Below are 25,449 nucleotides of genomic sequence, written 5' to 3'. Positions count from 1 at the left end.
CGTGTGGCACATGTAGTTGTGCAGTCACGGTGGATGCTCTGCTACTGTACATGAGTGTAAACCCAGAAGAACCTCAGTGGCTGGTCCTTCACGGAATAGCCAGCGAGTTCTTGTTCAAAGTTCAAGTGGAGGTTATTTCGTTATTTACTGATCTACCACCAATTACCAATGAATTTAACATTTAAGTGGTTATTCTTTGGTTATTATTTTAAAACTTTCCAGATCAAAATTGGATTTCATATGGAAGCAATTTGGAAAAACAAGAAGTTTTTCTCTGCAGTATTTCTTTTTATAACACTATTTGGTAGCTGAAACTACTCAAGTTTTCAAAGTTGTATGATAATAAGTGGCCTGGTTTACCACAGGAACTCTCTGATCAAGTTTTAAATGATTGATGTATGAGGCTGGGGGAGCACATAATGGTTTTAAAAAGAGGTATATAGTCAGGATTCCTAGATTCACTCAGAAAACAGCAACATCATAAACAATTTAAGCAGTTTTTCTTGACCTTGTTGGAAAAGAGTAAAATATTTGTTTAAAATGGAATAAATTATTTAAGTAAATGCTGTTATCAAAGAAGATTATGCTATCATTTTTGGATAAAAACTTTAAATATTAATTAAGGATTCAATAACACAATTTATCCACTGTGCTACGAAAAACTGAATTACTTCAACAGTTGCAATACATTTTGTTAACTAAACAGCTTTAGGTTTCTGCAAAGGACTCTAGTTAAAAAAATAAATCAATAAAATTTTAAAATTCTATTGATATTTTTATTAAGTATTGTGTTTCTTGTTAGTAAAACTGACACTAGTTGAAGTGTTTAATTTTTGTCTACTTTTAAAGAATATCATAGCTGAGTTACAATTTCTCTTTCTCAAATTTTTTTTCTTTTCATTTTGCATGTGTGTGTATATATGCACATTTGTTTGTGAAAGAAAATAACTATGCCCCAAGTTTTATTATAACTATACTACATCTTATTCAAATCAGGTCAGTATACTTTTCATCTTCCACTATCAATTTCCATATAAACTGACTGTCTTATACTTTACATTTGTTTGAACAATATTAGAATTCCATATCCTTCATTTCTGGAAACAAGACTGTTGTTCCAAACAGAGAAGTATGACCTTCCACCATTGACAAAAAATACCTTCCTATTACTGAATATAAAATATTGTCCTTGGCTTAGGACTCTCTAACTTGGTCTAAAATATCCTTGTTCAAAATGCTCTTTTGAATCAGGAAAATGTTTTTACCTTCTACCAGGATGCTCTGTCAGAATTTATGAGGAATCTGTCTATCCTGCCTGCTTCCTTGGCCCTGACTCAGAAGGTCACTCCACCAGAAACAAACTACTCACCTGTGAATTTAACTGACAAGGAACTGAGATCCTGAAACTGAATGGATCAACCACTTGGCCTAAAATTGTTTACACTCAGCAATGGTTTGGTGTCCAGGAGCTTCAGTCCTCCTCTGTAGGGGACACGCCTGTAGAAAGTACTCTCATACAAGGCAGCAAACCACAGCTTCACCAGCGAGGCAAAAAGAAAATGCCTGAGGAGATTCAGCTGGGCCACAGGGTGGAACCAACCTGTCCCATTACCAGACCAAATTCCATCCGTACCTGTTCCTTTTAGCCAAGCCGAACCCCTGCCACAAATACCTTCTTAGCATCTCTATTACAAGGCCTCCACTAACATTTGGTTCCTGTTCCCAAGGGACCCAGTGGAGTACAGCTGTGTGTCTCTGTGGTCATCTTTCAATATTACTAAGTGGAACAATTCTAGGTCCACTTCTGCTGTTCTCCCTCTTCCTGACTTGAATCTTCAGGACATGCTCACTTTACCTTATGACTCTGGTGATATGTCTGACTTGTAGTCTATTAAAGCCAAACGCAGATCTCACTTCTCGTCTCAGAACTACCGGCAGCCAATCATTTCTTCATAGTAGGAAATGTCTTCTTACTATGATCTCTAGTTGTTAGGCCCCCTTAGCCACTGACCCAGGCTATCATTATAAAATGCCATTAAACACACTCTCACAAGGCAAGAAACAGTCCTGTGAAGTTTGCTCCCAGGCCAAACCTGCTTACAAGAGTAGTTCAAGGTCCCTCTTCTGCAGGCCAACTAATTCTTGATGAGGAAATTTAAGCATTTCCCCAAATTTCACTGGTAAAACTATTGAGAATTTTTCCAAAATGCCTTTATCACAATAATATGAACTATGAAGTGGTGAAACATTTTGGGTAACAGTCATTTCAAAACCGAAGGAAGCCTTATCTAGTTTTCAACTGCATGTAGCTTGATCTCTGATGTGCTACTCAAATATGCAATCAAGTCCATAGCAAGCCTGCTGCTGACAGAAGAGGTTTTCCATTCTAACAGCCTGAGATCACAGGGGAGAAGCTGGACTTTGCCCAAGCCCTTAAAAGATGCTAATTACATTAAGACCTGATCCCTCTTAATCACACAGTTTGTGAAGAGGTAGTTAACACAGTTCTACCAGTTGTAACATCATGATGCAAAAAAGACTGAGTAGAGATCATCCCCATTGCAATTAGTACTTCGTCTTGTTGACTTTTATATAGGGAAAGAATTTGTTAAATACCACAAGACAATGTACTTTCATTGTAATATGGTCACAAATTCACATATTTTACCAGCAACTGTATCATGTAATCATCAATCTTTGTGGATTTTTGAGGGCTTCACTGACGCCCAGCATATCAGTGTTCTGCTTAATCCAATATGATATTGAACTGCAGGTTATTGTTTTGTGTCTTGTGGTTCTTGGTTTCTCCAAGCGGATAACAGAACAAAAGATGCAGGAATGCTCCAGATTATCTCCTATGTTCCTTGGATGTTGGTCTAACTGGCTCTCTGTACTTGGTGGTACTGCAGGTATTGATAACTAACTGACCAGTTATCAAAAGAACAAATTCTGAGAATACAAGAATGGACAAACAGAGTCTTGGAAAGTGGGAAAGGCAGCTTTCTTGGTAAAGTTGAGGGAGAAGTGATGGGGGGAAAGTGTGGTGGAGGCAACAGGGGTGAGGGTGGTAGAGAAAGGAGTAGCTGAAGAACATTCTAAGGAACAATCTACATGATTAGGTATGTCTGTGGGGTGGGAGAGGTGAAGACTGTAAACACACAAGCTTTATGTAATATTCAGAAATAAAAATGATGCTGTCATACAGTATATATATGTATAACACACACACACACACACACACACACATATACATATACAAATGTTTCAGGACTTGCGAATCACCCACTACAAGGCAAATCTGATCCAGGTTACTGTTAACTATAGTTACCTTGGCTATCTGCATTTTAACATACATGGTAAGATCCCAAATTCAAGTAACTTATTTCCTTATGATCTGCAAAAGAAAGCTCTCTGGAAGATTAGGAAATTAAGAAAATTAGAAATTTCACTCAATTTGACATAGGATCAAAGAATTTCTGATCCCTGAATGTGTATTCCAGGGGTGAAGCACACACTTTTCCAGTGATATCTGTGTTGCATATAAAAAATTGAAAAAAATAGATATACAAAACAATATAAAAAATATTGTTCTGTATATTTTTATAATTACCTGAAATTTTTTTTCCTACTTTTTATTTTATCATGGAGTCTCATGACTTCAGGCAGAAATATCCTATTTATTCAAAGTCACTCATAATACATGAATATCTTATTTGCAAATGAAGTTGTTAGAAGCTGCTGGTTTAAAACAGGTATCTCAACTTCAACTTTATTGATGTTTAGAGTGAATGATTCTTTGCCGGAAGAGGCACAGTTCTGTGCATTGCAGGATGCTTGGCAGCATCTTTGGCCTCAACATATCCCCCCAGATGAGACAAACACCATCTGCAGACATTGTCAAATATAATCTGGGGGTCAAATAACCCTTGTTGAAAATCCAAGGTTAAAACAAACTGTGTTCATTTAGAGTAACAGCCCTAATACTCATAGAGCACTATGTGTTAATCACAATTCTAACCACTTTAGGTTCATAAACACATTTATTTTAATCCTCAATAATAACTACATAAAGTAGAGCCTATTCTTCCCTCATTTTACAGATGAGGAAAAAGGTATACAGATCACTGAACACATGAGTGGCAGAGAGCAGAACCAAATCTTGGCAGTCTGGTTCCAGAGTTAGTGCTCCTAATTTCTACACTAGACTTGTTAAGAAGCAGGGAGAATAAACACAAATTGGAATTATTTTTCATTCAAGATTTTTAGTAGTCTTAAAATACTGGCACTTTAAATAGCTCTACTGAGCTCAAAATGCTTGTTTGTAAAGTAGAAACAACAATGGGATTAAAATAAACTTTTCCAAAGCCACTTAGGAAGGCTTCAGTGAAAGTCTGAAACAATAGAATATTTTTTCTAGTTATCAAGACTCCTCATAAATGGAGACAGCCTTTTTGTTTCCCTTCCCCGTTTATCTGTATATGCAATAGTAACAATTGGCAATACAAAGGAACTACTATGAACCTAGCTTCTTTTCATTTGGGTTACTCCCACCTGTAACAGGAGACATAAAATACTTCATGAGTAACAGTGTCTGTTTGTTGGGCACAAATTACAGCAACTGGTTGTAGGAATCCTCAATGGCTGTTGAGTAGCTAAGAGATTGTGCCTGGCTTCACGTACTATGCACACGCCACACCCACAAGAGGCAAACAGAACGAGTGCTCACGCCCTAATCCTTGGACCTGTATGTGATCTTACGTGGCAAAAGAGAACTGGCAGATGGAATAAAGTTACTTGAAGATAATTAGGTTGATTTTAACATAGATCAGTCTGGATTATCCTAGCAGGTGTGATCTAATCACCCGAGTCCTTACAAACAGCATTATTTGAGCTGGGGATAAGAGGCAGCCCAAGGGAAAGTCAGAGATTCCATTGAGCAAGGAATTGGTGGGATGTTGTTGGTCTGAAAATGGAGGGGCATGCTCACTTGGGCACCACATATACTAAACTAGGAACAATACAGGAAGTTCACTGTTGTTCCTGGATAAGGACAATAGACAAATTCATGAAGCATTCCATACCATTAAGGGATCAATTGTAAAATGTGATGACTATGGTTAAGAACAGTGTATCAAATCCCTGAAAACTGTTAAGAGAGGTTCTTAAGAGTTTTCACCATAAAAAACAAACAAATAAACAACAATAACAACAGAAAAACCCTTAATGAGCCTATAAGCAGATTCTCCTTCGTGGTATCCAGATAAGAATTCAGAAAGAGACATCTTCCTTTTGGTAGGTTCTGTGCCATTGCTACATAAGATGCAGTGCAGAGAAACCAAAAACCCACTCTCACTCCAAGCTATGGAACCTTAAGATATTAATTTGTATTGTCTCAAACACCATGTTTGTGATAACTTGTTCCAGCAATGATAGAAAACACACTTATACAGCATGATCGAGACAGGAAAAAACGGTAATTCACTCATTGTCATTCCATGAATTACTACCTGGCAGACAGGTGCTTAGAAATCTGTTCTTCCAAACCCTTAAATTATTTCCTTGAATATTATCTGCACACGTTTCCTAACATGCAAATAGTTTTGCATCAATTCACTCACCAGCTAGGTGCCTAACAATAGCTATGTAACTAACAACAGCCACGTAAGGTAAGGTAGGCATTATCATCACTTTTGTAGATGAGAGACAGAGGCTCAAAAGCATTGTGAATGTACACAGGGTTGGACTGTTAATAAGTGACAAAGCCCTGGGTTCTTTGCTCTCATTGCCTTTGTACGTGCTGCCTTGAAGAGTACGAAGGCAAAGAATACGGAGGCTTAAACAAAGAGAGTCCTAAAAACACAAAGAAAGAATGATTTTCTGCTGGCAGGGAATAAGAATAGGCAAGAATTTATGAAACAGATAAGATTTAAATCTAGTTTTGATGGACGGGTAGGATTTGAAAAGATGAATGGTAAGATCTGATTATTTTGTAACGTTGGAATAAAAGTGTGTGTGTGTGTGTGTGTGTGTGTGTGTGTGTGTGTTTTAACTGATCACTATTACAGTGTTCAGACTTCATCACATCATGGCCACCTCAGGGCAGGTTAGTTTAGTTCATGAACTGACATTATTCAGACATGTCTGTATTACAGTTAATCAAACAACATAACATACTAAAACTGGTGAACGATCATTTCAAGAAGGCAGAACCTTTTGTAGTGAATATGTAGCAGGACTTCAGAGGATCTGTCTCTGACAAAGAGGCCCACATCAGAGAGATTTCCAGTAAGCAGACATTGAATGTAAGCAGCCCTCTCCTTCCTGTCACTTAGAAGATTCTGTGCCATTGCTACATTTGTACTAAAATCAATACTCCACCCTCTGGTCATAGCTGATTAGACACCTAACTAAAGCTGGGTCAGAGTCTCCCTTCTGGGAATTTGGAATTGAACCTCTGAGATGCTTATAAGAAATTCTATTTGTTCTTAAACTCATTGTCTATGTAAATTCCAGATTGATTCATAGAGAGCTTGTCTGTAGAGGAAAAAATAAAACAGATGTGTCTAGAGACAAAGGACCAAATATACCAGGATAAGAAAGAAGGAATAGTGGTCTAGTCTCTGGTGCCTTTTAGATTTGTAGTTCCAGGCCCTGTAAGGTCTTATGGTAGACTGACCTAGATCCATGAGATACCTCTTTTTCCTTTATAATAATACATTTCTCTGCCCCTCTTGTTTAACCTAAATTGACTGGATTTAGATTCTTAGAAACAAATGATCTCTTCTATCAGATTCTCTACAATGCACTTGGGTACCATGTGGTTTTCCTCTGTTCCAAACACTTACAAAAGCCTAAAAGCTAGGACAATCTACCTTATTGCCTTCTTCAAATATGGTGGAGTGGCTGAATCCTGCTAAGGAAAAAATAATAATAAAACCTGTGTATGGGGGGAATCATAACAACGCCCAGCTGCCAGCCCCAGCTATGTCAAGCAGCGTCCATCAAGCCTTCTGTTTCTCTACTCAGACTTCTAGTTGCCCCTTATTGTATTGCAGCTGCCACACAACCTCTCTGTCCCATCCACAATGACCTTCTTAAAAGGAGTTGTCGATGTACTTCCTCAATGCCATTGCAATATGGGTCCTCAATACTCCACTGCATCTGCCTCAGTCAGAGTTACCTAAAACCTGCTTGGGTATCAAATCCCAAGGACAATTCTCAGTCCTTATCTTGCCTCTTGGCAGTATTTGACACTGCTGAGACTCACTCCATAAAATATTTAAATATCTAAAAAAATGCTCCAGGGTACCACACTCTGCTAGTTTTCTTATTCCATCTCTGACTTTCCCTTCTCTGTCACCTCTAACTCTGTACATCCCTTAAATGTTGATGTTCCTGAGGTTTCTAGGTCCTTGTCTCTCCTAACAGGATACTTTATCCTGAGGAATCTTACCTCATTCCATGGCTTGGTGGTCTCAACACTGGCACCTCTTGTCTCGACCTGTTTGCAGTGCTATATATGCCCAACTGCTTATGGAAGACCTTCACCACTTGAACATCTTTCTCCTCTCATGAAACATACCCCAAACCACACCAATCACACTTTTCTATTCCCTCCTTCACAGGGGATCCCGACTGCCAGCCAACCCCTTGTTCAAACCAAGAATGCAAGCACCATCTTTGACTCCATTTCCCCTCTTACTCTTGCTTTTTAAGTGCTCACAAAATTCTACACATTTTGTTTTTTAAATGTCTCAGGGTCTCCACTACCTCTTTGTGTATTTCAGCTATCACTGGCTCGCATCTAGATCAAGCCTTCTATCATATGTCCCTGACTCTATCTTATTAGAAAATGCAAATTTGATATAATTTCCCCAGATTAAAATCTTCCATAACTCCCCATAGATTCAAAATCAAGTGTAAACAACTGGCTAGATCTCTGCTCCTCTTTACTGCTGTAGCCCTTACTTAGCCCTCTTTTCTCAGCTACACCACATTGGCCCAGCAACCTGGCTACACTCAGCACCTTTTCATACCTCCTTGCCTATCCTGAAACATTCTTCATCTTGCCCATCACCGGCTAACTCCCACTCACGCTCAGGGTGCTCTAATACTTCATTTAGAGAGGGTTCTGGAATCATTCAAATATGTTGGAGTGGCACATTTGGAGTTAACTCATATCTCATTTAACTGTCCCTACCACCTGCTCCCACAGCACACCCTATCTATTTGCTCTACTGCAATACTTCTTGGTCTGCTTGTATGCACTTTAATCATTGGATTCCATGGTAGCAGAGGCTCATCTGTTTTGCTGACTGCTGACCCTCCAGTGCCTTGCATACGTGGTACTTTCAATATGTATAGAAGGAACATTTTCAGAAATGATCCTTAATCTGATTTTTGAAGGAAAACAATATAAAAAATTCTAAAGACCAGCTGGGTGTGAATGATTTCTATATCTCCCCCATGGGTATATACTTTGAAAAAAGTTACCACACTGTCTGGGAGCATCTCTAATTACCAGTTGACCATGCCTTTGTTGTCTCTCCTATACAAAACTTGAGTGTAAAGTCAGTAACAACATGTTACTTGAACTCAAAGTCATCTTTTTTTGGTAATATAGTTTGCTGTGAACTTAGAATTCAAATTTCATTTATGTTATTATGATTATACTTTATGAAATCTCTTGCTTAAAATTAAATATTTGCAAGATTATATATTGTAAAATTTAGTAGTCATGGTTGTCCCAAAACTATGGAGAGAAAAAGAAGCAAGTTTAGATGTCATTTCTTTCAATGACTATTATCGTTCTCTTCCTTTTGATTTAAGCAACTTTCCAGAGCCTCTAATTACTTTCATTGATGTTTAAAGCATTATTTAGATAATTATACATACATACACCATGTATTTATTATGTACATATATATTATTAAGGTATATATGCACACATAAATGTATATTAATGTTTAATGTTATACAATATTACTCTTAAAGAGGCTTTTCCAAACAAAGTGAACATAGGTTTTACTTTCATAATTAAAGCATGTTGTTTAGCATAACCTGGGATGGAAACAGGGCCAGGCCTCAATGCCATGTTCCCCTCTACTTCCTTCTCAGGCAAAGGAGTAACTACCATATGAGTCCTGGGTCCTCACTCAAGGTGGGCAAGATCCTCAAGATGTCAACACCCAGGCACTGAGGAGCCATTGAGGAGACCAGTAGGAGTGAGTGCTTAGGAAAAGGATGGTGGGGAGGTTGGATGGCAGGGCCAGAGAGACCCAAGTTCAGATCTCCAGTGAGGCACACAGGAGCTCTGTAACCCTGGTAAACTTGCTCGACCTTTCTCAGACTTAATTTCCTATGAAAATAAAACCAAACTGGCATGGCTGTCTGAGAATTAAATAAGAATATACAAGTGGATAGAATAGTGGCTAATAAGAAATAAACACTCAAAAAAATGGTATGCTATACTTTCTTGAATCATTTTTACCAGTCTAGAATTAAAATGGCAAAGTCTATGCAAAGATAAGATTTTAAAAAATCAAGTCACTGGTGGTTTTAATTATATATAGATCAAGTTACACAGAAAATCAGTTAAGGAGACAAGAAGAATAACTAGCTCTACTAAGAGAAAGAGGGTACATAGTATAGCACACAGTGAGAAGTTAGACTTTCTATTAAACATGTGCTCTTAACAGCTGCCTCTATTTTAAACCTAGAGAAAAAGAGAAAAGTATCAGACATTGTTATAGTAGTTGAGATTCATAAACCAAATATACCTGCAAATCAATAGCTGCTGAGGTTTAAAGGTCAAAGAATAATATTCCTATTTTAAATATGTAGGTAAAATTCTGCTTAAAAAATATCTAACTTGGGGTCCTGTTATGTAACAATGATAAAACTCCAGGATGAATTATGCACAGCAGTAGCTCTCTTTAATGGCCGATTAATGTGCTCTCTGTCCTCTGGGGTTTGTGACATGCCTCACTTAGTGGTGGAGAAAAACCCTCTCCTCACTGCGTGTTTGGTTTGCCACCCTTAAAGTTCTTTTTTTTTTTTTTTTTTTTGATGTAAGCAGCAAAGAGGTGTTTATTGCGAGCTAGCTAGGTCCTCCGAGCGCACACACAGCAACTGGTGACACTGAGAGGGTTATGAACTCCCAATTTTACCCCAAATGCAGATTGCAGAATCACGTCGGTTATACATCCACAATTTTACATAATGCCCAATTAGTAATTGTTGTATTCTACCCTTAAAGTTCTGACTGTAAAAATCCTCCGGTGTTTTGGGAAGCACCAGCAACACTATGGTAAGACTGAGATTTCAAATCAATCAAAGGCATGACTTCTTGAGATGGCTTTGGAACAATTCTACAGAGAGCCAAAGGCCCACAAATATGCTAACCAATCATGTGGTTAGACAGCTTTCTCCCTCAGCAATTCTAAAATGAAGCAAGTACTGGGAAGGTCAAGGGAAACTCATCTGTCTTTGCTCAAGTCTTTATGTCTGGAATTCCCCCTGCCCACCCACCCTGGAGTTTCCAGGAAAGGACAGTGTTGCTCAGTCCCAGTTGATAACCATAATCAATTCAGGATTTCTAAGGTGACTCGCAATCTGACACATGCAATGTGTATGATCCCACTTCTGCTACTCTGCTGTGGCATTAACATTTTCTCTCTCCAAGAAAAAACAGGAAGGGATAGAAGGTGATTAACAGTTTAGGGAAAGTATAATATTATCGGTAAAGTACAAGCTACTACTAGATTACAAAAGCTAAAATTAACACCTGATTACCTGTGACAATGTGGCTAAAATCCTAAGCTTCTATTGCCACATCAGCCAAAAGTAGAGAATTTAAATCAAAACTTTCATCTATCAGGAATACACACACCCACAGTAGTTTTCCTAATGAAGAATTTCATCTGGTTTTCTTAGACAAGGTGCCTGGAATTACAGTTTGCTAAGCTTCCTAATCCTCAAAGACATTGCTACTAAATGTCCAAATATTAGGGTGTCTGCCTTAGGAAAACCTAGAGTGTAATTCTCAAGATCACAGGTGGGTGGAGAACTACCACCACAGAAGTAATACACAGAATTCCCAGACTCTCAGACATATTCTAATGGGACTATGTTAAAGAAGCATTAAGAAAGGAAGACATGAACAGCGCTGCCCTTCCCTACTCCCCTTAGGCATCTCATTTTAAATCACTGTATTTCAGTTCACTTTACTATGCTGTACTGTGGGATAAAACGCTTTCCTAAATTTATAAGATTATAATGGCTTTCGATCATTTTTTGAAACATTTAACAGGGCCTAGGAAAGAAAGAGATATAGATCCTTTTGTTTTAATTTTTAAAATTTTTGCTGCTGCTGAAGGCAAGCAAGTTCAAAATTCTAAGATTGAAAATCATAGATCTAGGGGAGTTTTTAAAAGCTAGGAAAAATGGAGACAAATATACCCTTGTGTCTATCAGAGAATATCTTTACCTTTTTATATCACTCAGTTTTTATTAAGTAAGTCCTGCCTTGAATTCTAACAACAAATAACTGAAAATTAACAATGTTATGGATTTAAAGTTTTCTATTACTTGAGGTTGAATACAAAGAACTTAAAAATCATTTCTGATGTTAACATGAAAAGCAGGAAAAATGTTCCTCAGAATGTCTTTTTGAGTACACAGTTCCAATAAAGGGAAGTAAACTTTTAGAACAATCGTTGGTGACGTGTTTCCAAATCTAATCCCCCAGGCATAAACTACAAAGTTAATAAAAAGCAGATTAAAACCCACCGAAAACAAATTATTAATTCAATTTTTCCATTTCACTCTTCAATTCTTGCTTAAATGCACTAGGAATGTCTGCTGCCAAAATAGTTAAAGCTGTGGCAGTTCTAATAATCAACGAATATTATAAAAAAGGCTGTGGAAAGCACCATATGCCTAATTATTGAGCTAAATTTATACACATAGCTGAAACACTTTCCTCTTCTCAGTTCACAAAATATTTCTTCTGATGCTCTGAATGTTTTTCTCCAGATTTCACTCTTCACCCCAGCTTTCTTTCCTGCTCCCAGATCAGAGTGTGACATGGGGCCGGGAAGTCAGAGGAAACTGGACACTGATGAATCAGTAAGAAACTGCTCCATTCCACACCCTCTCTAAGGTTTTCCTAAAGAGGAGCATCACTTTGGTGGCAAAACAATGGAAACAAGGCAAATAATGCTTACTTTCCTGCCACAGGAAGCAAGGATTTTGGCAACAGCAGCTAAGAAGGGAAAGCAATGATCGAAAATATAAGCTATTGGTCAACACAGCGATACTGCAGCAAAACTTCCTCTTCTTTCCTGGAAATAACTTCCTGAATCCAATTTACTTACCAATGCTTTTTCTTAATAAAAGTCCAAGCTTATTACTTCCACTAATCCCCAGTTACTAATAAATGTTATTTACTGAATAATGCCACATGCCAGACATTGTGCCCAGACAGTCGCATACATTTCTGTTTTAATGCTTATAACAATTCTGCAAAAGAGAATTATTAGCCTCATTTCACAGGTGTAGACAGGGAAACTCAGAAGTGTTTCCTCTTTGGCATATTGCCTCACAATCCAACCAGGTTGTGAAGAATTTTGGTTATATACTTAAGTTGTTCCTTCATTTTAGTTACATTTAAGATGAGTCACTTTCTATTATCAAATTATGGGCCATGAACTTATGGGATAGGAAAAAGTGTCTCTATGTTTAACGAGTCTGAAATTAGTAGGAAGGTAACATGCTTGTGAAATTATCAAGAGCATGTCCAAAGACAGAAAGAAATAATGACATGGGGATTTGGAGAAGAGAAAACACAGTAAAGGTTGAGAATGTAGAAAGGGCTTGATGGGAACATAGATTTTGAGCAAGTGAGATCAACAAAGAAAACAGGGTGAAATCCTGTTTTGGAGAATATGCAAAGTTAGTGAAAGAAGAGAATCCTTCACTGTGCATTAGAGGAGATACGAAAGAGAAGCAAGATGTTGAGAAGACAATGGATGCTAAGCTAGAGAGCTGTAACTTCTAGAGCAATGTTCTTCGAAGTGAAGTCACTGTTGGCATTCGCATTACCTGGGACATGTTAAAAATGCAACTTCTGGGGTCCACCCATACCTACTGAGTAAGAAACTCTGGGGACAGAGCCCTGTAATCTATGTTCTTACATACCCTCCAGCGGATGGATTCTTAAGAACGTCAGATTCAGTGGATACGTTACAGGAAATGAAGGGCCACTGAAACTCTCCTTGGATAACAACAAGAGACATGGTATTTTAGGAAGATTATTAGAAAGGGGACCATTTACAAATTTATAAAATTCACAGGACTTCTGCCATGTAATAATTTATGAGAGAGCATTTTTCAGGAGATATAATATAAACTGGGGAAACAGAAGACTAAGGTTTTTTCTATGAAAATGTCACCTCTTCTTTTTGGGGCTAGGGATGTGGCTCAAGCGGTAACGCGCTTGCGTGGCATGCGCGGGGCCCTGGGTTCGATCCTCAGCACCACATAAAAATAAAGATGTTGTGTCCACCGAAAATTAAAAAATCAATATTAAAAAATTCTCTCTCTCCCCTCTCTCTCTCTCTATCTCTTTAAAAAAAATAGTCACCTCTTCTTACAAAAGAACATGTTCATGAAATTCTGAATTCTCTAGTAGAAAATAATACCTAACCTATGACATTTTAATCTGTGTGGCACTATAAGCATTACTTATTAAAACACTATTTTCTCAAAAACTTTAGCTAGAATGGGAAAGTGAAAAGAAAAAGAAAACCCAACATTTGAATTAGGTGTATAATGTATAAAATGGAAAGATAAGAAAAATGATAGCAAACATAAAATATAGCCACAACTCTAGAAAATAATGAATAGAAATGGATGAGAAATCTAATTTAAAAATCACATACCTGGAAAACAAAGTGCTGGGTGTAAATATAAGGCAGACTGACTTTTCAACAGTAAAAACAGAGATTTTTTTTTATTTAAGTAAGTGTTGACCTTTAAAGAAATCTCACAATTATCTACATTCATTTCAGCAATATTACATTTACTCAAAAGATTTTTTTATGATCCACTTTCACAGACAGTTTACAAGTCATGTAAGAAACAAATACCATTTTTATTTTATAAAAATTATTCTGAAAAATAGATTTAAAACTAGGCCGGGGTTGTGGCTCAGTGGTAGAGAGCTTGCCTAGCATGCATGAGGCACTGGGTTTGATCCCCGGAACCACATAAAAGTAAAGAAATAAAATAAAGGTATTGTGTCCATCTACAAATAAAGAAATATTTAAAAAAAATAGCTTTAAAGCTAAAAATGGTCACTTTTCTACATTCATTAGTCTCTTTATTCACTAGATCATATACTTAGACTTTTGACACTGCTCTAAAAAATAAAATAAAAAATGAAGACTCCTCCAAAGACAACACCTTGCAGCTCATGCATACTGTGGGGAAAAGAGTTCAAAGATGGGTGGACACCCTTTAGGAATATGTAATTACTTAGAAGGCAGTCAAACTTAACCTGAGTAACTCCTGCCTGTGTGTGTGTTTAAACATATTCATTTATCAAATATTTACCGGGTCCTCTTATGGGCAAGGACCAGAGCTAGCTGACCTGGAGGACATATGATAAGTAGGGAAGGTTCTTCAACCCCAGTATGATAGTTCTGGAACAGATCAATGACAATAAAGAGCTATGCCACAGAAATTCTATGTTTTTGGAGTGAGAGGGAAAAGCAAGTACTTCTAACCTACAGTGTGGCTTTATCTTAATACTGATAGAATACTTAATAAATCATAATTTTTATTCACTCTAACTGCTAATGCAGCTTTCAACAGTAGTTAATAAATCATCTTCATTTTTCATGCTCCTCAAATCCACCCCTCCCCTTTTAAAGCTACTGAGTTCTTCATTAAGCATTCTAGGTTAAGTAATCCCAGGAGGATGAAGACTAGCCAAGTACTTAACATGAATGAATGTATACAATCTATTAAATACATGTCAATTATAAAATCCCCTTTTTACTACATAAAGTTGCCTTTATAAGTCTTAATAAGAATTCCTTATAAAGTTGCTGACTTGAGCTAATAACCCCTTAAATCACAATATGGACTGCTCCGGCATTCTAATTATGAGCTGAAAACCTGTAGTTGACTAGATATAATATTCAACACTGCCAGTTGACTACAGAAATAACATGCCTCAGAGATCAGCATCTTATATTCTAAAATTACTATCATCTCAAGCCACAATTTACAAAAATAATATAGTTCATTTATGTCCATCATTATTCATCATGTCAACATGGCCTCAAAGCCAAATTTAAATAGTTCTGGTGTCAGAGTTTCACGAAATAACTGAGGTCAGAATACAAACAAACACATTTTGAAATATGCAACTCTTAACTAAAAATCCTAAAAATCATTACTAAAAGCACTCGACTTAAAGGAATCAGCTAACAAACAAACAAAACCCTCACCAAAACCAAACAACAAATACACTAGGCCCAAATTTCACCCAAACAACAACAAAAAAAACATAAAAAAATCATGCTTTTTTGTTATTTAGATATAGCATGCCTTAGACAAAAATGTACATTTAACTTATTTAAAACACCGAAGGTCTCTAACATATGAAAGAGCTGTCTGATCATTCAAACATAAGAATATACATTGTTATAAAATGTTATGAATGGTATTTTATTGGTTCATTTTTTAAAAGAATTTAACTTTTTAAGAATGTACAACCGTATAACCCGATACGCGGTAGTGCAAGTTTGTAATCCCAGCAACTCAGAGGGGTGGGAGACAGGGCTGAGGGATCACAAGTTTGAGGCCAACCTTGGCAGCTTAGGCCCTAAGCAACTTAGCAAGATCCAGTCTCAAAAAAAAAAAAAAAAAAAAAAAAAAAAAATTTTAAAGGGCTGGGGTAAAGCTCAGTGTTACAGCACACCTTGGTTCAATCCCCACTACAAAAAGAAAAACCAAAAAAAGAACTCATCATTTTCTGTCATTAAAATCATTTTTGAAATTCTGTTTGTACTATTTCTTATCTTCAACTATGATCTTAAAATTCTAGAAAATCGTCCTAACAGAGGAAGACCATTCTGCTTTCCGAAGATCTCCAGAGGCTAATCTGATCTCTGCTGAACAAATCCCAGTAATTTAAAATGCAGATGAGCTCAGTGAAACTGGGTCTCAGTGAGGGAAAGTGGAGTATCCCAAACTGTTGGGTAAGATCTCCTATCAACAGAAGTACTTCCTAACCTAACTTCCTGTCTAACTCAGGGAAGAAGTAATTTGTTGCAAATTTTTTTTAAAATTTAAAATTTTTATTTTTTTATTACTAAAACTGGAGTCCTTCAGGACTTCCCTAGGAGATCACATCCCTCCAGCCAGCTTGACAGATCCATCTCCTCTGGTATCTGAACCCCTGAGGCCTCCAAGTTCTGCCTTTGTCCCAATCCTGCTCCTGTAAAAACTTCCTGGTTCTATACAACTCACAACAAGGAAGTGCAGCTAGTCAACCAACACAGGACAAATGTTAATCAAAGGCAAATTAAAAATATAAGACACTGTTTCATCACCTATAAAACTTATAAAAATTCAATAGATTACATTCATTATTTCACAGGTGGGAGTACAAATGAATTTTGGAAAGTTATCCATCAAATGTATTAAAAACACCACTGGGCATGGTGGCGCATGCCTGTAATCCCAGCAGCTTGGGAGGCTAAGAAAGGAGAATTGGGTGTTCGAAGCCAGCCTCAGCAAAAGCAAGGCACTAAGCAACTCAGTGAGACCCTGTCTCTAAATAAAATACAAAAACAGGACTAGGGATATGGCTCAGTGGTCGAATGCCCCTGAGTTTAATCCCCAGTATCAAAAAAAAAAAAAAAAAAAGTACTAAAACTTTTAGTCCATTCATTTTCCCCTTCTAGAAATTTAAGGGAGGAAAATTCTACTTATAGAAATGGGGAGCAATGAGAAGTGAGATAAAATTTCTAGACAAAAGCATTTATCTTGGCATTTTAAAAATTTAAAAACAAACAAACAAAAAAGGAAATAAGCTAAATGCTCAGGTCCAAGGAAATGGTTACAGTAGGAACCTTTTGATATATTATGCTATCATAAAATGACATATCATCCGGGCATGTCTGTGCATGTGTATAATCGCAGCAGCTCGGGAGGCTAAGGTAGGAGGATTGCAATTTCAAAGCAAGCTTCAACAAAAGCAAGGCACTAAGCAACTCAGTGAGACCCTGTGTCTAAATAAAATACAAAAGAGGGCTGGGGATGTAGCTCAGTGGTAGAATGCCCCTGAGTTCAATGATACCTAAAATCAAATCAAATCACATATTAAAAGAAGATGAGGTCTGGAGTTACAGTGCAGGGGTAGAGTGCTTGTCTAGCATGCACAAGGCCTGGGTCCAATACCCATCACTGCAAAACAAAACAAAAATGTGTCTACAGTGTGGTCCCAACTGTAGGGAAAAAAAATTAACATTGGACAGGAGAGGGGAGAATAGACCCTTCTGCAACTGATAGGAGTATGAAGGATTATTTTTCTTTTTTCTACTCCTGTGTGCTTTTAAACTTTTCTTTCCAAAGGAGACATTTGTTTACAATGAAAAGACACAAAGAAAGATAGTTTCTCATTCTACAAACCTATTTTTCTCCCTTGCCATAACAAATCTCCTGTACAATAATTTCTACTGAGCATCGTTAATGATATTCCATTAAGAACAGCCTTCAAGAAGTCATACATCCAAGAAAGGGAGAAATTTCAGGCAGTTGGAAATGAGACTGGGTACACGTCCCTGTCCTATTATAACATTTCCACAGGTCTGTCCTTTTTGCTTATGCCCTGATAAAAATAAACACATCTTTTACTGGCTCCAGCATATATATATATATATATATATTCATTCCTATGAAAGAGAAATTAGGGTCAAGCAGGTCTTAAAACATCAGCTCAGTGAAGTTGGACTGCCACCTCCAGTGTGGGTTAGTCTTTATCTCTGAGACTCTCTTGTCTCTTAGAAGGATCACTTGCTCTTCAAGGGACTCTGAAAATGCTATTCAATAAGAAGGATTTGGCAGAACTGGAGACTCCAGCAATAGCTCCGTGGTCTTTGGATGGGATGGTGTAAGTTCCCTTTCTCAACTAGTCACTCATAGGCCTACTTACATCAATTACCACCACACCCTTCCCACAGACTCCTAGCATATGCAAACTGACTTCCTCACTAGTGCTGCAACAAGTATTGTTTTTATTAAACCACCCATTCAGAACTTGGAGGCCGTCAGGTTTCATTCTCTTTTCCACGCCCTCTCTCATACCAAGTTCTCACTGAACTCCCCCATACAAGGGAATAGAGGCAGGTGTCCCACAGGTAAGTACCTGAAAAATGTCATTTCAGGCTGGTCTGAATGTCACCTGTACGGAGGATGTAGAATAATAGTGATCAGAAAACAGTAGAGCAAATCAAGGACTGGGATTTTGATAAATTTAAGAGCCAGGGAGACTAATGGACTGACAAAAGATGAGTGTGAGGGAGCCATTCTAGTTACCAAAGTCAAATAAATACAAAAGCTACTTGCACTTTTTAATTTTATTATCTCTCTTCTGGATTATGTGCAGGACTGCTGGGCTCTGATGTACCTAAAGCAACTGCCAGAGCATTCATGACAGAAATGAGGGCTGTGACTCTTAAAGGCTCTTAAACCTTAATCTCATTTGGTTTTCTTTCAAGTACTTAATGATCACAGAAGTCTTTATCAGGACTCCCTGGGGGTGGGGCAGCCTGGCCACATTCCTCAGAGGAAGGAATTAGCCAATACTGTTCTCTCAGGCAGTACCTTCTCAAGCAAAGCTATTCCATCCCTTTAGGATGTTCTCAGCGAAGCTGCCATTCCTAGATGAGAAGGGAGGGCCCAGCCTGCCAAGTCTCCAAAGCACAACCTCTCATTAAGAATCCAGGATATCACAGGCTGATGGGGCCTGGTCACTGCAGCAGCAGTTCTCTGCTCTGTCCTCGGTACTCTGGGATGACCTCAGGGACATACACTTTAGCAGCCCCTACTGTGTATATGTAGGATGAGTGCTGAGGTCCTTCTGGGCTTGAAAGGTTAATACACCTAAATTCAATGTGAAATTCCTTGAAAAAAGCCAAACTCTTTAAGCTACGAAATATAATTGATTTATGCAACATTTAACTACTGGGTGATGAACTGAACCCTGGTAATAAGATTTATCACAATTATTATAAGTTTTGCTCAGACTAAAACAAGTTTCATCCCACTTCTTAAAAATATTCTTCCCAAAACAAAACAGATTCAAATTCACTGTTTTCCATCTCTCTATTTTTTGAGGAATAATTTCAGTGCTTAAGGGGATAACTCAACTGTGACTACTTTGAGAAGATGGCACTTCAGGAACAAGCACGTTAGACTGTGAGAAAGAGACAACTTAATTTTTGCACATAAATTTTGAAGTACAGAAGCTGAAGAAATATACGCAGTAGGTATCATTTTAAGGATACCTGAAGTTTTAGGGGAATGAAGAGATTCTTTAGTTAAACTGAAAACATATCTCTTTAAGCTTTGAGAAAATAATTTTAACTGTTTTTTTTTTTTTGATAGCCTTTTAAAACTTCATTACCCACTTTTCTCACTTATTAGGCAGTATCATGGCTTGATGACCTTAGGTGTTGACCAGTAACCATCACTGTATGCCTGATACCATTCTAAGTGCTTTATTGTGGAGGATCAAATTTTTAAGCCTTAGGATCCAACCAAATAGGCACTATTATTAACTCTGTTTTTTCAGTGAAGAAACTGAAGCTCTGAGGGATGAAGCAATTTGCTGAAAGTCACAAAGTTAGTGAGAGGAAGAGGCAGATAGATACAGACCCAGGTAATCTGAGTAAAGAATCCACCCTTCTAACCACATCTCTGCAAATGGATGGAGCAGATAAGAAAAGGCACCCAAATGGAGACTCTTCAGAACTTACTTGAGTAGAGAGAATGACCCATAGATTGGTGTGGTTTTTAAATGTATGCTATTTATTTATTTATTTATTTATTATCCTTAAGAGTATTTTTATTTTCCAAATCACTTTTCTTTTAAATAGCGTGCTTTCAGGTTAGCTGTCACTTTTTTGTTATCCATAGCACAACATCAGAAGAGCACAGATATTTGTAGTTTGAAAGAATTCCCCCAAGTCATCACACCCTTCTTTTTTGGGCACCTACGCATGCCTTTCTTATATGCTGCAACTCTTTCTTTCTTCCTTTCTCTCTTTCTTCCTCCCCACTTCTCTTCAAAAAGAATGTTCAATTGAATAATTACAAATGCCTCTGCTTCCTGCAGAGACTTTTATAAAGAGAAAAAAAAAACTTCATATCAAACTTTCTCTGGGTGGCTTTAAAAACAACAAGTCTTCCCCATCATTCCATTGGTATGATTTTAAAAACTTAAAAATCTAAGATGAGACCAAATCTACAATATTGTAGAATTATACTGCACATGTTTCATACTCTACATTAGGTTCTGCAAATAATTAATATGGGGTAATTAATATACTTCTTTAGAGTTTTATTTAGTAGTCAAGTTGTGCAGGGGATAGTGAGCAAAACTTACTGAGGATTGGACTTTGAATTTTAACTCTGCCACTAACTGGTGATGTGATTTCCAGAACATTCTTGGTGTCTTGGTTGCATGTACGATAAAATAAATGAGTTGTCTCTAAGGTCTCAATCACATATAGTACTGTATGACTTAGAGCATATGTTTAGTTTTCAAAAATATGAGATTTAAAGTCACTACTTAATGGCATATTGATAGAAACAGAAAAAAACAATTTGTATAGTTTGTGCAAAGGGCCTTTCAACAGACGTGGGTGGTGAGGGTGGATACAGGTAATTCAATTACGAAACACCAAACAGAGCTGTAGGCTAAGAACGCTGACGGAAAAGTCAAGACTTATTTCCCTCAAACAAGGAAACTCTTCCCTAAACAGATTTCTTCTTTATCATTTTTATCTACTTAGAGGAAGACCATTTTGCCAAACCTATTACACTATTTCTGGAGTCCACAATGGTTACTCTTATTTTGACAAGTCTAAACTCATCTTTCACAAACACATATGTTCATGATTTTGTAGGGTACAGAGAAATTAAAGGGCTACAGGGACTCTATTGGGCTAGGACGTATAAGCAGGTTCCTGTGCAATACTGATTCCCTGATACTCTTACCCTTAATTCCTCACACAGATCTGTATTCCTCCCTCTGACCTTGAGACATATACTTAAAGCTCACTTTAACAAAGAATGCAGGCTACCATAGTTTGATGAAATATTTATTTGTACTACTATAGTTTATGAATAATCTAATTTATGTAAATTCTACAATGAATTATAAAAAATCAGATCTCATACAAAGGAATTTTTTATATTTAAAATACTAGACTCAATTTCTCAACACAGTTCAATTTATTAGGTCATAAAGAAATGATACATTGATTTGAAAATGGATGTTTTTCAATCTCCTTTCATAATTCTAACTAGGTTCTAAATCCTGTATTAGTACTTTTATGCGAATCTTAGTTGCCTACTAACAGGAAGGCAGACTACTCCTGTTGAAGAAATTATCAATAACTTATAGCTGAACATAATTAAGTACCCAGTGACAATCTTTTCTTAATTTTGTATATTGACATTCAACAGTCAGCATCTACTCTAGTACTTACACTGTTGAAATCTTAACTGATTCATTTACTTGTTGAAGAGAGAAACATTCAGAAATACTCCATGTCCTTTCTGGTCTCGGGGGAGAGCCCCTAAATGGATCAGTCTCACAATGGCCTCTGTTCAGTATGTCGTGTGTCCCAGAGCAGGGAGCAGTTTCAAAGGAAGCACCCAAGGGTGTCTAAACCCCTTAGGTCAGGTCTTCAATCTGTCACTTTTATTACTTTGTAATTAATATTTTCCATACCAGAACTACCTATACCAGCAACCTAAGTAAAAGTGGGGTAGAAATGTAGCTCAGTGGTAGAACACTTGCCTAGAATGTGCAAGGCTCTGAGTTTAATCTCCATTACTGTAAAAAATAAAATAAAATAAAGAGTGTTCTCTTTTGTTTTACTCTGCTGAGATTATTCCCACATCTGATCTCTACCAAAAGCATTCATGGCTAATAGTTCATATAAATGATATACTTTTCCCAAGGCTATACATACAAGATCAGTGTAAAATATAATAAAAATATATTTTAACCAATCACCACCAATATGGAAATTTTCCTTAAATTTATGATTATACAAGTCTGGAATAATAATAATAATAATTTTAAAAAGCCTCTTTTGAAAAACTGAGCAGATATCTGTGTCCCAAGAACTGATGGATCCTAAAGCCTTATTTGATAGAAGGATGACAACCTGCACAAGCCCCACCTGCCTCTTATGTTGGTGGGGACTCCAGTTTAAGAAGGGACAATTTGTCTTCGGGATCTATTACTGAGAAATCTTCATACTTCCAGGAAATGGAAAAATAAAATATTCACCTTCCAAACTGGATTAGGGTTCTAATCTTAAAGGACAGGGCAAGCTCATTGTGTAGAACTCCTCTACCCACCTCCCTACCACTACCAAAAAAAACAAAAAACAAAACTAAGAATACTTCCTAATTTTTAAAAAGGGGTGAAGTAAAGGGGAAAATGGACTATTTTTCTAAAAATTCCATGGTGCTATTTTAGCTTCCAGCTTCATTATTCTAACAATGCTTTTTAAGGCTAAGGGCAACTTGAGCATAATTTCAAGAAGATCCAATTCATGAAAATAAATAGGAATTCTGTACACATTATGATTTTTCAGGGAAATTCCAGAATAAATGCATTTACAGAGTATTGACAAAATTTTCACAGGGGTAAGTCCAGGAAAATCATAATTTTAATTTGAAATATTACATCAAAGATTTATCATCCAACAAATTAGTAGTGGAAGTCACTTAACATCTTTTTGGAAAGGGGACTAGGCAATGTCCAATTTGAAATTAAGTATCTCCCCTAAAACACAAATCTGTTAAAAAGTTACTGTGGGACCAATAACCCAACTGTATCAGCATTATGAAAAACAGTATTAACTGCCTTGGAGCCACATTTATAAGAGTTTGACTTAAGTTACAGCCCAAGACCCAACATGTTAGGCCTACTTATATTTTCTAAATTTTAACTATAAAAATTTTGGTACAGTCAGGTATGATAAAGAATGTAAGTATTAAAAAAAGATCTAGAAAGCATAGGAACAAGAACAAAACCAAAGCAAAGATTCATTGGTTCATTACAAGAAGCCCAGAGGGGTAACTGAAACCAAATCTTACTTGTATCAAGTCTACTGCTTTACTTACAATGGGCAACCACTTTTTCCTCCTAAAACCACCCACTCACCAAATTCTTTTAGTGCTGCATGCATTACTTTTTTTTTTTTTTTTAAACAAAGGACTACATCTGCTTGAACTAATCTGATGAAAAACATAATCCATTTTACCCCCATTGGCCTTTGACCAACCACTGCAACTAATTATGCTAGCTATTTTGGGTTTTCACAACATGGAATTTTAAAGAACACACTGAACTCTACAACTTTTTGCAAGACTGGGCAATTTCAACACATTTTGGTGCTAAGATGTTGGCACCACACTTTCAACAGAGACTACATAAATTTCCTTAACATGGTAAATTAAGAACTTTGGATTTAGAGATATAGATGAGGTGGATCCAATAGAAATAGATACACATACTGTTAACCTGAATGGACTACTATTGTATCACTGCTTCTGCTGTAAAAGCACTTTTAATCACTACTGGTCAGTAACAACAGCTTTTTATACCTGTACTTCTTTGGTATTTAAAATCTTACTCAGAAAACTGTGATGTGTGCTAACCTGCAGCTCATATGAACTACAGGCATGAAATGCACAGGTTGCTTTCTTCAAGTTTAAAGGGAACAAGCACATAAATATCATGTAGGGTTGCTTTCCCATGGTTTGGGTTGGATATTTTTACAGAACCTGAAAGATGAGGATGGCAGGATGTTTGGGAAGAGGCAGAGCTTTGTTTCACCCTCCTGGTTTGGTGATACTGACAGGATTTCAAGGAAAAGGGAAACTGCTAAAGAGTTGTTCAAGAGAGTAGAATCCATCCCCCGAGGTCTTGGTTCTGTGCCTGAGCAGGAGTCTCAAAGAAGCAGGAAGCTGAAGCATTACCTAAGAAAGCTATGTGCAGGGCAGAGGATAAAGGAACTCTTCCTAGGGAAAACTGAAAAGGACCCAAATTCACTTTAACTTGCTTAACTACAGCTTACCCAGATTCATCTAGTCTTATGTTAAAGTAAAAATGCTGTGGCAATCTATCAGCCTCTATTCTGCAGCCACTTAACCTTCATCTTTACCACCTCAAAATTCTGTTTCCTCTCTGAAAATGGGACCAGGAAACTTCCTTTCCTGATTACTGACCCAACATCAAAACACAAAATTTATTTTCACAGACACTATGTATCATTTTTCAAAATGGCAAAAATATTACCTCCATTCATAATGTATTTTAGAAAACTGCTCAAGATTTGGGATGACATGCTTTAAATATGGTTCCTACAGCTCTTAATTCTCAGTAAAACCCAGGCTGGCATCGTTTCACATAGGGCAGCAACTCTGGAAGGGAGCAAGACCACAGACATCCTTGTGACAGGTGATTGGGAAGAAGTCCCAGGGTCCTAATTCAATTCCCTACCTGATCACTAACTGATTCTTGAGCTCTGGACTCTTAAACTTTCATCACTGCAATGACAGCCTGAAATGATGTTTAAGGTCTCCTTCAGCTTTAAGCTGCTCATGAACTAATCACATGTTATGAGTTCTAACTACAAATTACATAAAGAAATTACAGAGGATTTATCAAAGTCTATGTTTGTCCCGGATTAAGTTTATTATTATTGTGCTGTTATGAAGCAAACCTGTTGCTTCACATGGAATACCCTATTTCTGACTATGCACTAGAAATACAGTTAGTAGACTGGCTGAATTTTCAATTTTTTTTGAAAAGTAAACAATAGTATACCTCCTATGATGGGAAGTTCTCCAGTTTCACCTTTTGACTTTATAAGTACACACAAAATGCCACCTGGCAGAATGGGGCCATATGACTGAACGCTAAGGAGCTCTGGCTTGCTGCTAGTACTTTTACATCCTGGTTGAATGAGGCTTTGGTTTACTGGCAAGCTTCACTTTAAAGCCACTTCCAAGCCATATTAGGGGGGCTGTAAAGTACCTTCACTGTACTGTACCCAAACTACTAAATGTATACAGCCAGTAGAGGTTTGTCTATCACCAGCAGATGTATTAACACCAACTTCA

General features: G+C 37.2%; 1 protein-coding gene across 3 annotated transcripts in view; it reads right to left on the bottom strand.

Annotated features, from left to right (window-relative positions):
• Man1a1 (mannosidase alpha class 1A member 1) overlaps nucleotides 1-25,449 on the bottom strand; it is a 169,685-nt gene that overhangs the window by 141,759 nt on the left and 2,477 nt on the right. The gene's annotated exons all lie outside the window — the stretch shown is intronic.

Source organism: Ictidomys tridecemlineatus, chromosome 8 (assembly GCF_052094955.1).
Source record: "Ictidomys tridecemlineatus isolate mIctTri1 chromosome 8, mIctTri1.hap1, whole genome shotgun sequence".
NCBI lineage: Eukaryota > Metazoa > Chordata > Mammalia > Rodentia > Sciuridae > Ictidomys > Ictidomys tridecemlineatus.
This window is presented reverse-complemented; position numbering and strand designations above follow the sequence as displayed.